The sequence below is a fragment of the Cavia porcellus genome, unplaced genomic scaffold (genome assembly GCF_034190915.1).
Source record: "Cavia porcellus strain 051 isolate PalLab524CR breed Dunkin Hartley unplaced genomic scaffold, mCavPor4.1 scaffold_19, whole genome shotgun sequence".
NCBI lineage: Eukaryota > Metazoa > Chordata > Mammalia > Rodentia > Caviidae > Cavia > Cavia porcellus.
Window position 1 is genome coordinate 34,538,214 of NW_026947502.1, and position 12,769 is coordinate 34,550,982.

Here is a 12,769-nt window from a genome sequence, read left to right on the forward strand (position 1 = left end):
GAAGGCTCTAGAACCCCATGGCATATTCTTGAATTTTCGACTCTCTGAACTGTGAGCTAAATAAGCTGATTTTCTTTTTTAAAGTACCGTCTGTAGTACTCAACAATAGCCACAGAAAACAGATGATGATGCTGACATTATGTTATTTATTTATCTCTCTTAATAGCGCTGGAAGCTTGAGGGCCAGGCCTTTGTCTCATTCTCTGCTGTACTGCAGGTGTACATACTGCCCATGCCACAGGGGTCCTTTCATTTCTCTAAAAGTAAACACAGGTTGACTTTCATGGTCACTTCTTTACTTTCTTTATAATTCAATCACAATGAAGCTTAATTTGTTATTGTAGTCAGGGTTTACAACAGAAAAGATTCAATACAGGACACATAATGTATAGGATTTTTATAATATTCACCCAAAGAGTCAAATAAGAAACAGTGTAGATCTGGCCACATAATTTAAAAAACACAAAGAATCCAGTGAGGGCCTGGATACCACAGTGATGTCCTGGATGGGTCCAGCTGAAGATGTAGAGCCCATGGCAATGCCCCCACCGTGAGTCTAACTGAAGGCCTCGAGCTCATGGCAATGTCTCAATGTAAGTCTTCTTCAAGGAACTGCACAGGGAAGGCCCAAAAGTCACTGGTGGAAGTTAAAAGAGTCTGTGCCATTGGGATGAAGGATCTGTGCCAGCAGGCTGTGGGATCTGACTGGAGCTCAAGAAGCGATGCTCAAGGTAAGGACCTGAGCTCCCCCAGAAAGAACTGGAGCCATCCTCAGCAACAGCGAGGTCCTGAGCTCCTCCAATGATGAGAATAGCCAAGTTCATATCAGGAAAGCCAGCGAGTCAAGCTTCTCCGTGAGAATCAACGGCACCAGCTTCCCCTCCAGTTCTCCTTTTATGCTGTTGACCACAATCCTCAGGCCCTCCACACTGACTCAGTTCAGCTGGGTGTTACCAGTTGACCATTAGTTAATACACCACATTTGCCTTTTTAAAAATATACATCTTTTGTATCTTTTCTCTTGCATCCCTTAGTTGCCTCTTTGCCTTACCTTTTCCTGTATAACTTCGTTCTGGAAAAATCTGGTGTTGTTTGGTGTGACTTGGTTTCTCACATTTGGATTTGGCTGATTATATTTTCTTAAAATTTACCCTGTTCTTCTGTCTTTCATGTTTTCTGTAAATTGGTAGTGAGATTATAGTTTCAGGTATGATTTTAAGACAACATTCCTTACATGTTGATACAAAAGGCATATTTAATACCTGGTTATCTTTCTCCACATGATGTTAGCAGCCATGTAATCATTAACGCATTATAAGTTGCAAGTGGAGTTAGGTATGGTGGTGTGTGCCTGTAGTCCTAGCACTCTGGAAAGCCAGGTTGGGAGGAGCACAAGTTTCAGCCTAGCCTGGTCAACATGTCAAGACCCTCTCTGAAAATGAAAAATAGGGATGTAGGTCACTATGAAGGCCTTGGGTTCAATCCTCAGTAAAGAAGGAGAAGGAAGGGGAAGGAGGGAAAAAGAAGAGAAAAAAGGAGGAGACGGAAGAAGAGAAAGGAGCAGAAAAAATGGTGGCATTAAATTTGATCGCCCCTCCTTTAATTTTTATATAAAATATTTACATACGAGAAGATTTTTTTCAACTTCTATTTGTGTATATTGTATATAGGAAAGGCAGAATAAATGCATGATGGAAATACATTTTTATATATATGAAATAAATATTTAGAAATAGGAGATCTACATTTTTACTACCATACAAATAATAATACAAAAAGGACAAGGAAACACAAAATGGCAGTCATACAGAGTGGAAGAGTGGATTGTTTCTGATACACAGGACAACACCAAGGCTTAGGGAACTGCAGTGTCTGTCATTCCTCTGTTTCCATGGTGATCCTGCTTACCAATATTTCCTCCTAGGAGTTATCTTGGAGTGTCTATTTTTTACTGGTGGAAAATATATGATTTATATACTGTCCAGGGGATTGAATCATAAGGTATGTAGGAAAAATGCTAAATCTAGTCTTCATTTAGTGTGGATGTCATGGATAGATCTTGCATTGTACTTTTATCCTCATTTTTGTTATCAGTCGGATGTCGGCTGCAGTAACCTAAGATGCTGAATGTGTGGCTGTTGATTTGAGAATAAATGACTCTGAGGTTTTTGACTAACCGTGTAGTGCAGCTGTTTGCACTGTCTGACCTTAAGAGTTCATTATGCTGAGCAGGGGCAGGTTTTATCTAAGACCTAATAGAGTACTATAAATGTATTATACACTGAGGCCTTTGCTTCTTTTTTTAAAATTATAATTGCAAAGCATGTTGTTTTGATCTCCCTTTGTCACACAGACCTGCTCATGTCTAAATACCTGTCAAAAAGCATACATGCCAAAAACCATACATTTCTAGTGTTCACCAGTATTTCTTGGTCCCTTCTCCTCTGGAGACATAGAATACATTATACACATCTCTGCCCCTTTGAGGTTTGACATGCCGAAATGATTTGAGCCCTCAAATCTGGAAAGCATTTTAAGGGTCCACAGTTTCTCCAGATTCTCCTCTGCAGCAATTGTACAAATTCATACTGGGATGGAGGATCATAAGATGGAAACAGATGAGACACAGTGAAGATGGTAGACTTCATATGCAAAAGAAATAGAACTGTTTACTATTAAGCCACAGATTTTTTGATATTTCAACATAATTTAGATCATCCTGATTGCGGCAGTATTCTGTGCAGACAATAAAATGAACGAGACAGATAAATATGTACAAAAATGGAAAATGTCCAGGATATACTAAGTAGAAAAAGCAAGCAGCATAACTATATATAGGGTTGTTCCAGTTGTTGTTTTGTAATCTAATGAAAAAAAGCTTGATCAAATTTTCCAGATTAAAGGACGCTGAAGTGACATGATACTAAAGGTAAAGCCGACCTTGAGTTGGATACAAGACCAGAAAAAATTATTTTTCTTTCACTACAAATGACTTTAGTGTGATGGTGAAATTTGTACAAGGTCTATAGAAGATAATATTAAGCGATGTTAGTTCTTGATTTTTATCATTCATATGGTTAAAATAAAATGTTTTTGCTTTTAGAAAATATACTAATATATTTTGTGATAAAATGGCATCATATTTGCAGTCTACCATACGTAATTCAAGAAAAGTATACCCAGACAGAGGACAATGCATCAGATATGCTAAAATGATAATATTTGGGGAGTCTTGGTGAAAAGTCTGTGTGCTGTGCTATTTTTGTAATTTTCCTATAAGTTTAAGTTATTTTAAAATGGGAAGTCAAAATCATCTCTATCAACATGTGTGTATATGTTTCCTTTTTAAATTATAGGTGAGTATGGGGGAAGGGCTAGTGTTCTGGGGTGGAAGGAAGACATCTTCTTTGCTTTGGGTACCCTGTCATTCCATGTGGACCCCAGAGACAATAAATGATTTTGTTGTTTGGGGACATTACAGCATTTTGAGGTCATTTATTTTAGATTGCTAGTACACTATGTGACTCCTAAGCAAAATAGAAACTACTATAGGAAAAGATAAAAATCAGAACTCTAACCAAAGAAAGAAGATTTATCAAGATTCAGTTACAGCATAAAAAAAGTTTCTAGAAGACTTAAGCATAATTTTATAAATTTAACATTTAAATAAAGATGGAAATTAGAGACAACAAAATAAGATTTGTAGACTGCTAAGAGAGGGAAAAAATCAAACCACCTTAATCTAAAACCCTCAACCAACTGAAATATTGTTCATCTGTTATAGTAAAAGGAAGATCAGGAGCAGGAGGTAAAAGCCATTCTGGACTTATTGGTAAAGCATTTTCATGTTAAAGAATAAGAAATCCAACTAAAATTCAAGACTCTCTACCTCAGTGAAATTTCATACAGTTGGACCAGGGACTTAGCTCAGTGGCGCAAGCACCTGCCTGGCAAGTGCAGGGTCATGAGTTTCATACCCAGTAGCAAAGAAAGAAAGAAAGGAAGGAAGGAAGGATGGAAGGAAGAAAAGAGAGAGAAAGAAAGAAATAAAGAGAAAGAAAGAAAGAAAGGAAGGAAGGAAGGAAGGAAGGAAGGAAGGAAGAAAGAAAGAAAGAAAAAGAAAGAAGAAAGAAAGAAAGGAAGGAAGAAAGAAAAAAGAAAAAGAAATGAAGGAAGAAAGAAAGAAAGAAAGAAAGAAAATAGAGAGAGAGAAAGAAAAGAAAGAAAGAAAGAAAAAGAAAGAAAGAAAGCAAGAAAGAAACTTTAGGCAGTCCATTGGTGTGGGTCATACAGAGATCGCCCTTCTGAGGTGAGCGATAAATTGTTGCATCTGACTCCTATAACCAAAAAAGAGGCACAAAATCTAATAGAGCTGTCTAGATTTTGGAAGCAACACATACCTCACTTGGGCATGTTTCTCTGATCTATTACCCAAGTGACTCGAAAGTTGCTAGCTTTGAATGGGGCACAGAATAAGAGAAAATTCTGCAACTGATCCAGGCTACTCTCCCTCTTGGACCTTATAATTTAGAAGATTCAATGCTACTTCAGGGATCAATGGCAGAGAAAGATGCTATTTGGAGCCTCTGGCAGGTCTTCATAGGTGAATCACAGCAGGGGCCCTTGGGCTTTTTGAGCAAGCTTACAATTATCTATAGATACTACTCACTCTTTGAGAAACAGCTCCTGCCCTGCTACTGAGCCTTAGGAAAAACTGAATGCTTTACCCTGAAACATCACATTACTATGCAACCTGTGTCAAGTGGGGTCCACTAGAGGACTGGATAGGATAGAATAGGATAGGATAGGATAGTGTGAGAGTGTGTGTCTGAATGAGTGTGTATTAGACAGGGATTTACAGGTAGGATTACAATGGCAGCTCTTAGAGTCAGGTGTGGAAGAATGCAAAAAGGCCATCTGCATGCTGGAGATCCAAAAGACCCAGTCAAAAGGCAAAGGCCTGGACCTCCCTGCAGAGTCTCACGTGAGTTTGAAGGTGAAAGATCTGTGCTAGACAGCTGAAGCATTTGTTCAGGAAGACTGAAACAGATGTCCAAAGGTGGTGGTAAGGCCTGGAACTCTTCCAGAGAAGCAGAAGCAAAACTTTCACCTTTTTCCCCCTTTTATTCCATCTAGGCTACATGTTTACTGTTTTATTCCACCCATACCCAGGATGAGTCTTCCCTTTTCATCCAGACCCACCCAGACCTGTGTTAAATTAACCACCTAGGCATTTCTAATTCAACTTGATGCCACAATTAACTATTACACTACTTGAGCGACCCATCATAAATTGGATGCTATCTGACTCCCTGAGTCATATTTCACAGTGAAAAAAAGTAGCAATGGACTCATGCTCATGAAATTCGTTGATGTTACCATGTCCTTCATTATCCAGACACAGCTAGATTAATATAACAAAGTGGAATGGGCATTAGAATATGTTATTATAGTGCCAGCTAGGTCACAATACTTTACAGGGTTATGGTAAGTTTCTCTAGAAAGCTGTATATGATCTGTATGTGATATACAGCACTGTGTGTCATAGCCAAGATTCACAGGTCCAAGGATATATAGGTAGAAATGGCATATGTTATGATTTGTGTTTGGATGACTTCCCTGCAAAGCCTTATGTGGTCATGGAGAGGGGTAAGCTTTTCAGGGGCAACTGAATCTAGAGTTTGTGATTGATTCATGGGCTGATGCTGGGATTAATATTGTAAGTGCAACACCCACCCTGGGGAAGGTAACCTGCATACAATATAAGAGACAGAAAAAATCCTGCTCCCCCTTTCTCTTGTTCCTTTTGGTGTGTTCCCACCCACCATGAATGGTTGCCCTCTGCCATGTACCACCCTGCCTTGGAGTCAACCAGTTATGGACTGTAACCTCTACAAACTGTAAGCTAAATAAACTTTCATCCTTTAACTTTGGATGTTGTATATTTTTGTCTCAGCAACAACAAAAGCAACTGCTATGGTTTGTGTCTATGTGTCACTCTAAAGCCTCGTGCAGTCATGGGGACAGGCTTCTAGAACTTGTGTTTGATTCATGTTCCAATGCTGGGATTATGGGTGTGAGTGCTACACTGACTTAGGGTGGTTAGCCTACATACCGTATAAGAGCAGAGAGTCTTCTTTGCATTCTTCTCCCTTTTTGGTCTTGTTGCTTTTGGTGTATTCCACAACCATGAATGGTTTCCCCTGTGCCATGTGCCACCCTGCCTTAGAGTCAGTTGATTATGGACTGAAACCTCCACAAACTGTGAGCTAAATAAAACTTTCCTTCCTTAATTTTGCATTTTAAGTATTTTATCTTAGCAATGAGATAAAAGTAACCCACACAGTAACAAAGACAACACATATATACAATGACCTTTAATTGCAACACTTTTTATAGGAACAAGAAACTTGATACAAAGTATATACCCATTAATAAAAGTTGTGGTGCATCTACTTCATAAGACTTACTAGAATATTAGTCAAAAGAAGTGAATCAAATAGCAAATGAGATTCTCTGTATGTAAAGGAAGTGCAGAGAAATTATAGTCTCTTATTGCATAAAACAATGAGGAGAAAAATCTCCATGTTATATGTCTGCAAAAATATATATTTTCTTATTTAGCATTGCTAGGAGTAGGGGTTGGAGACAAAAAGGGAAAATAAAGAGATGGGATGTAATCAAGACTAGGGAATAGCAGGTGTGGGAAAATAAGCAATAATTTAGTAATTCATTATAAACATGACATAACACCTATATAAAGTGGGCTGCTGCTTTGCAAACAAAATTTTAAATTTGTAAGAATAAGCATAGATTTTTGTGTAGCTTTTATGGTTGTTTTCTAATTATAGGGCTCTAGTTGAATAAATGTTTTACATAAATTAGAGATGCATGCTATATCATCCAAGCTTGGCAATGCAAATTACCTTCTATAGAAAATTAAATGAACAGATTTGAATGTACATACGGTAATGGTATCAGATCACTAGTTCTTCTAAAACCTGTCAGACCTCCTATTGGTTATTGTTTGCCATTCTTCCCCAAGCAAATATATCTGAAGAAGTAATATTCAAAAGCTAGAGGTGGATAATCTTTAAGACTGGAACCTATGAATTTATGGTTCATGAGCATAATTGTATATATGGACAAATGTTTAGAAGTTAACAATCTATTTTTACATATTAATAATACCATGACTTGGACTATTTAAGCACAAAGTTTGCTTATATTATATGCTTGCATTCCTGGGACTAAGTAACCAACAACTACAATTTAAAAGAGAAGAAATTAGGACGGGGATTTAACTCAGTGGTGTAAGTGCCTGCCTAGCAAGCATAAGGTCATGAGTTTAATTCCTGATACCAAAAAAAAAAAAAATAAAAAGAAGAGTTTCTAGTGAGCCAACTGGCTCATAGTTTCTAGTGGGTTCAGTCCACAGTCAGCTTTCTCCAAGGCAGAAACACATGGCGGAAGGGTCTGATGGACAAAAGCTGCTGCTTATCCCATGGTAGCTAGGAACTGGGACAAGAACACTGTATAGCTTTCTGGGTTAGGCCCCAGTGCTCTGCCCTTCTCCAACTGAGTTCTACCTCCAAACATATTACTTTTGGGGGATACTTTAGATCTAAGCGATGACATTTATTTCCAAAGTGAGTCTCTTCATTGACTTTCATTAATTTTTTATATTCAAAGTTAAGAAAATTAAAGTCTATCAAGTCATTTACTATTAAAACCAATGCAACATTTTAAAATCATAAAACAGAGTGCTAATTTTTGCTTAAAAATAAATTTCTTGATAAGAATGTCTGTATGCATGACAAACTTGAATGTATTAATTCTACTCATGGACATTTGCATTTTTACAGGGAAAAAGGTTCTAGGACAAGTCATAATTTGTTATTTTAAAAACAAAAAAATAAGGGGTTGGGGATTTAGATCAGCGGCATAAGCGCCTGCCTTGCAAGCAGGCAGTCATCAGTTCGATCCCTGTACCGATAAAAAGGAAAAAGACAAAAAAGAATAAAACAAAATAAAATAAAAACAAAAAAATAGGAATGATATAGAATTTTTATAAAAATAGGAGAAAATTAACACCAGTTAATATATTGCATTTTGTTATCTTAGTAGAAGTAACAATTTTGTGAAATAATAATTCGGACATGAATAAAAATAAGGGTTTGGCTCTTAATGAGCAAACACTATGATGAAAATAAATAGAACCAAGAGAAGTGAGTCCTGTCCCTGCCCAGCTGTCTCCCTTAAACCAGCTCCTACCTTCTCAGCCCACTAGCCAACCAAGGCCAGGTGTAGACCTTCCTATTTGATTAGAACAATTAAAATCATTTGTTCATTTTTCAACTTGATCTTTTACTATTGTGTCTCTGATTCAGAAAATGTAGTCTTTCCCCTTAGCATTGCCCTTTCCATTTCCACATCCCTTCACCCAAATTCTGACTCTGTTTACAACCATCCAGATTTGATTTTTTCACTTGGTCTCCAGGGAGCAGTTGGATTTTCTACTCTCTCAAATACTTTTGATCTTTACTACCTCTACCCCTTCTTTTCCACGGCCCTTAATCATGCTAACAGAAAGCTACATGGGATGTAAAGTTAGCAAGACTGCTTGAAGAATGTCTAGTTGAAAAGGAACCTAAGGCTGGGCATGGTGGTACATGCCTGTAATCCCAGCTCTCGGGAGGGTGAGGCAGGAGGATCTCCATGAGTCTGAGGCCAGCCTAGGCTACATTGTGAATTTGGTGGTCCAAGATATCAAATACTAGGAAGTCATAATTTTCTTTTTGGCCAAGTGACCAATGGCTGACCACAGTAATGAAGAGGAGTGAGGCAGGTCCTGCTTCTTTCTTTTAAAGACTTCATAGAGGCACTAGGCTACCCTTATGCTTACGTCTCCTTGGCCAGATGTAGTTGCCATAAGAAGTCACAAAAAGCCATGAGAGAAGACAGGAAACAAACTTTGACTTATTTTTGTAACATTTATACATATATATGTACCAAATATCAACATATTCAAGTGTAGGAAGCAAGTAACAGAACTGACAGGAGAATTAGTAGCTTTTCATAAAATTAAAGATTTCAATGTTATACTTTCAGTATTAGTGATATACTATCTGTACAGATCAACACAAAATTTTGAAAGTGCTATAAACCAAATAGAATAAGCATACTCACAGATCATCCTGCCTGATAACAGCAGAATGCACATTCTTCTCAAGTACAGATGGGATGTTCTCAAGGAGGAAACAAACTTTTAAATGGACATTTAACTGAGAGGAAGGAGGACATGGATGTTGGAGGAGGCAGCTCCCAGGGAAAGTATTTGTCACATCATAGAGACTTCCATCTATCTAGGGTATGTGTCTTAGTTACTTTTCTCTCATTGCTCGGACAGAATACCCAACACCCAAGGTTATAGAGGACAGATTTGTTTAGCTGACAGTTTGTGGAGGTTTCAGTCCTAATCCACAGGCACAGGGGCAGGGTGCCATGGCACAGACAGGGTGGCATGGCACAGGGGCAACCATTCATCATGACGGAAGACACCAAAAGTAACAAGAGCAAAATAAGAGAAGCAAGCCTTTTTTCTACTTTATATTGTGTCATGGCTTATGTTAGTGACCCACAAGCCTCACACAATTATGCATTTGTGATTGGTTCATTGTCTAGCACTTAGATTGGTGGTGTGAGTGCTTCACCCGCCTAGGGATGGAGCCAGGATATGATGTAAGGGCAGGAAGAAGGTGTGTGTCTCTCTTGCCGGTTTGCACTTTGCTTTTTGCTGCCCTGCCATGCCATGCTGCCTTGGAGCCAACTGAATATGGACTAAAATCTTCAAGAAATGTAAGAAATAAACCTTTCCTTCCTTCATTTTGGGTGTCAGGTATTTTGTACCAGCAATGAGTAAAAAGTAACTAAGACATATTGTATGCAGGCTATCCACCCTAAGGATAGCCACACCCCAAATTCCAGCGCTAGGCAATGAACCAATCACAAACTCTAGATTCTGCCTTCTCCAAAAAGTCCACCCCAATGACCACATGAGGCTTTAGGGAAATATCCAGATACAAGCCATAACAGGGTGTAACTTTGAGTGCCCTTCAATTCTGTGCTGCTTTGGCCCCCAAGATCCAGAATGTCACTCTATTATTCCAAGTCACTTTTTTTCAACTGATATGCTGCTAATTATGGCTCCTAAAGTTGACAGGATCATATCAGGCCATATATTCAGGCAGCATGTCTGAAAAATAGTTGTTGGTAATTTAAACAGTTGCTAATAGTGCCTAAAAGGAAGGCAGGTAAAAGTTATGAACAGTCTTCACTGGCATGTACTATAAATATTTGACAACCAGTCAAAAGTTGTCAGCTGTAAAAGGACAACATGAAGGACCTTGTTATGAAAATGTTCTGTCTTGAGTGTATTGATTTCAGTATCCTGATTATATTGTTCTCTAGTGTTGCAAGATGTTATCATTGTTCTAAATTCGATAGGGTATACCAGATCTTTCCTCTTACAGTTGGATATGAATCTATAAATTTCTTCCAAATTACATTGAATTTTACAAAAATTCAACATTTTGAATTGGTGCATGTCATAACAATATTTTAGTACACAGTTTCAACTATTCCTACTACTTTTTTCTGCTCAAATACTACAGAAACCTGCCTGGCAAGCATGAGAAGAGTGACAGTGACAGAGCTGCAGGGAGCATGATAAGCAGAGTAATACCCTCCAAAAATGTGCACAGGGATCTCTGTAGTATGTTAAATAATAAACGGGGAATTAAAGTTGAAAATGTTATCAAAGCTGCTAATCAGCTGGTTAAAATAGGAAGATTATCCCGGATTATCTGGGTGGGCCCAGTGTAATTGTAAGGGTCATTAAAATTGGAAGACCGTGCAGGGAGTGAGCTGGAAAGAGATGGTTTATGGTAAAGGTGAGAATGGTGCAAAAAAGGAGGAATCACCACCCACTTCTGGCTTGGAAGATGGAGGGAGGGAAGCCTGAAGCAAGCAGTGTAGGTGACCCCTGCATGCTAGAACAGGCAAGGACTTTGATTCTCTTCTGAGCCTGCAGCAGGGAGCACAACCATGCAGACGCCTTGATATTAGCTCATTGAGACCTGTGGTGAATAGCAGTGCAGTGTCTTTAAGCCACTAAATCTGTGGTGTTTGCCTATAATAGCAGTAGGAAACTAATGCCCAGAGGAAGATTATACCACCATTTATCAGTGAGCCCGTGATAACAGAATAGATGCAAGAAACCTTGCTCTGTGGTGGGTTTCATGATATGGGAAGGACTTTAGAGAACTGAAGCAACCAGAAAACAATACAATTTCCCTCATGCTTTAAACATGGAGTCCTCTAATTCCCCTATCTCAATTGTCATTTTGGTTGATATTATTAATCATATTTCACGTTTAAGGCATATAATATTTATATTCACTGAAGTTATTAGATTCCCAAAATGATCATAAAATGCATGCATTGTAAATATGTACTAAAAATAAAATAATATATTTTAAAAAATAGATAAATGCAGATATTCTTTGTTTAGACCTATGTGTTTAAAGAATGTTTGGACTTATGTAAATCCACCACTTGGACTTACAACCTATGATTTTTGAGGGCTTTTTTGGGTACATTTGTGTACTTCTTTTTTATAGAGTCTCAATGTCTTTTTTTGGTACAAGGCACATTGTTTATATAGTACAGTAATTTTTGCTGATTGTACTGTATAGTACTATAGTTTTATGTTATGTTTATATTACAGTACTGCATGGAGAAGTTGTGCAAATAAAAGGTCAATTAAGTCATTAAAAAGAAAGGAGTCCTATGTATGGGAAAATTGTCAGCTTTAAAGTCCTGCTCTTGTAGCAAATACTTGGGACATTAAATTTAAAACTGGAAAAGAGGAGTGGACACCCTCTGCTGGTTACAACTATAACAGACTTGGTGTTTCAGATTCTGGTTCCTTTGAATTTCCAGAATGAGTGAAGTCTTGACAGACTGACCACAAATGAGGCCTTTGTCTGGAGTGTGCTATGTTGGCAGCAGAGACTTGGGGGACTAACTTCACTGATCTTTTTTCTTTCTTTTATTTTTATTTCATTAAATTTAATTTATTTATTTTTGGTATGGTACTGGATGAAGATCAAATCCAGGAACTTTGCACTGAGCTACATCTACAATCCTTTTTATTTTTTAATTTTGAGACAAGGTCTCACTAAGTCAAAATTGCCCAGGCGGGGCTTGAATTTGTAATCTCGTGTCAGCCTTTTGGAGTTCTGGGATTATAGGCGTATACCATGATATCCATCTTAGCTAATTATTTTACCAAGATTGGAGAGTATTTTAAGGGGCTTGTTGTTTTTCAGTACAGACTCTTAAAAGTTTAATATAAGATGCTATTAGACAAGCCCATTTCATGTTAAAAAAATTAACAAGGTCAATTAAGAAAAGGACAAACTAGCATCTAGGACATTTACTCAACAATAAAACTCATTCAAAGATTTGACATAGTACTTAGTCAGGGTTAGTAACTCGGTTTCTCAAGTTTTACCAAATCAGTGATGGAAAATTAATAACAGAATCCTTAGAAAGTGTTTTAGAGTTCTTAGTTCTGATTTTAAAAATTGATACTATTTCTGATAAAGTCCTAACATAATTTTATTTTTCCTGGTTTGCCTTTCAATCTGAAGAAGATGGCATACTACTAGTTAACTTTCCTTGTTGGGTCTGACAACTCTACTTT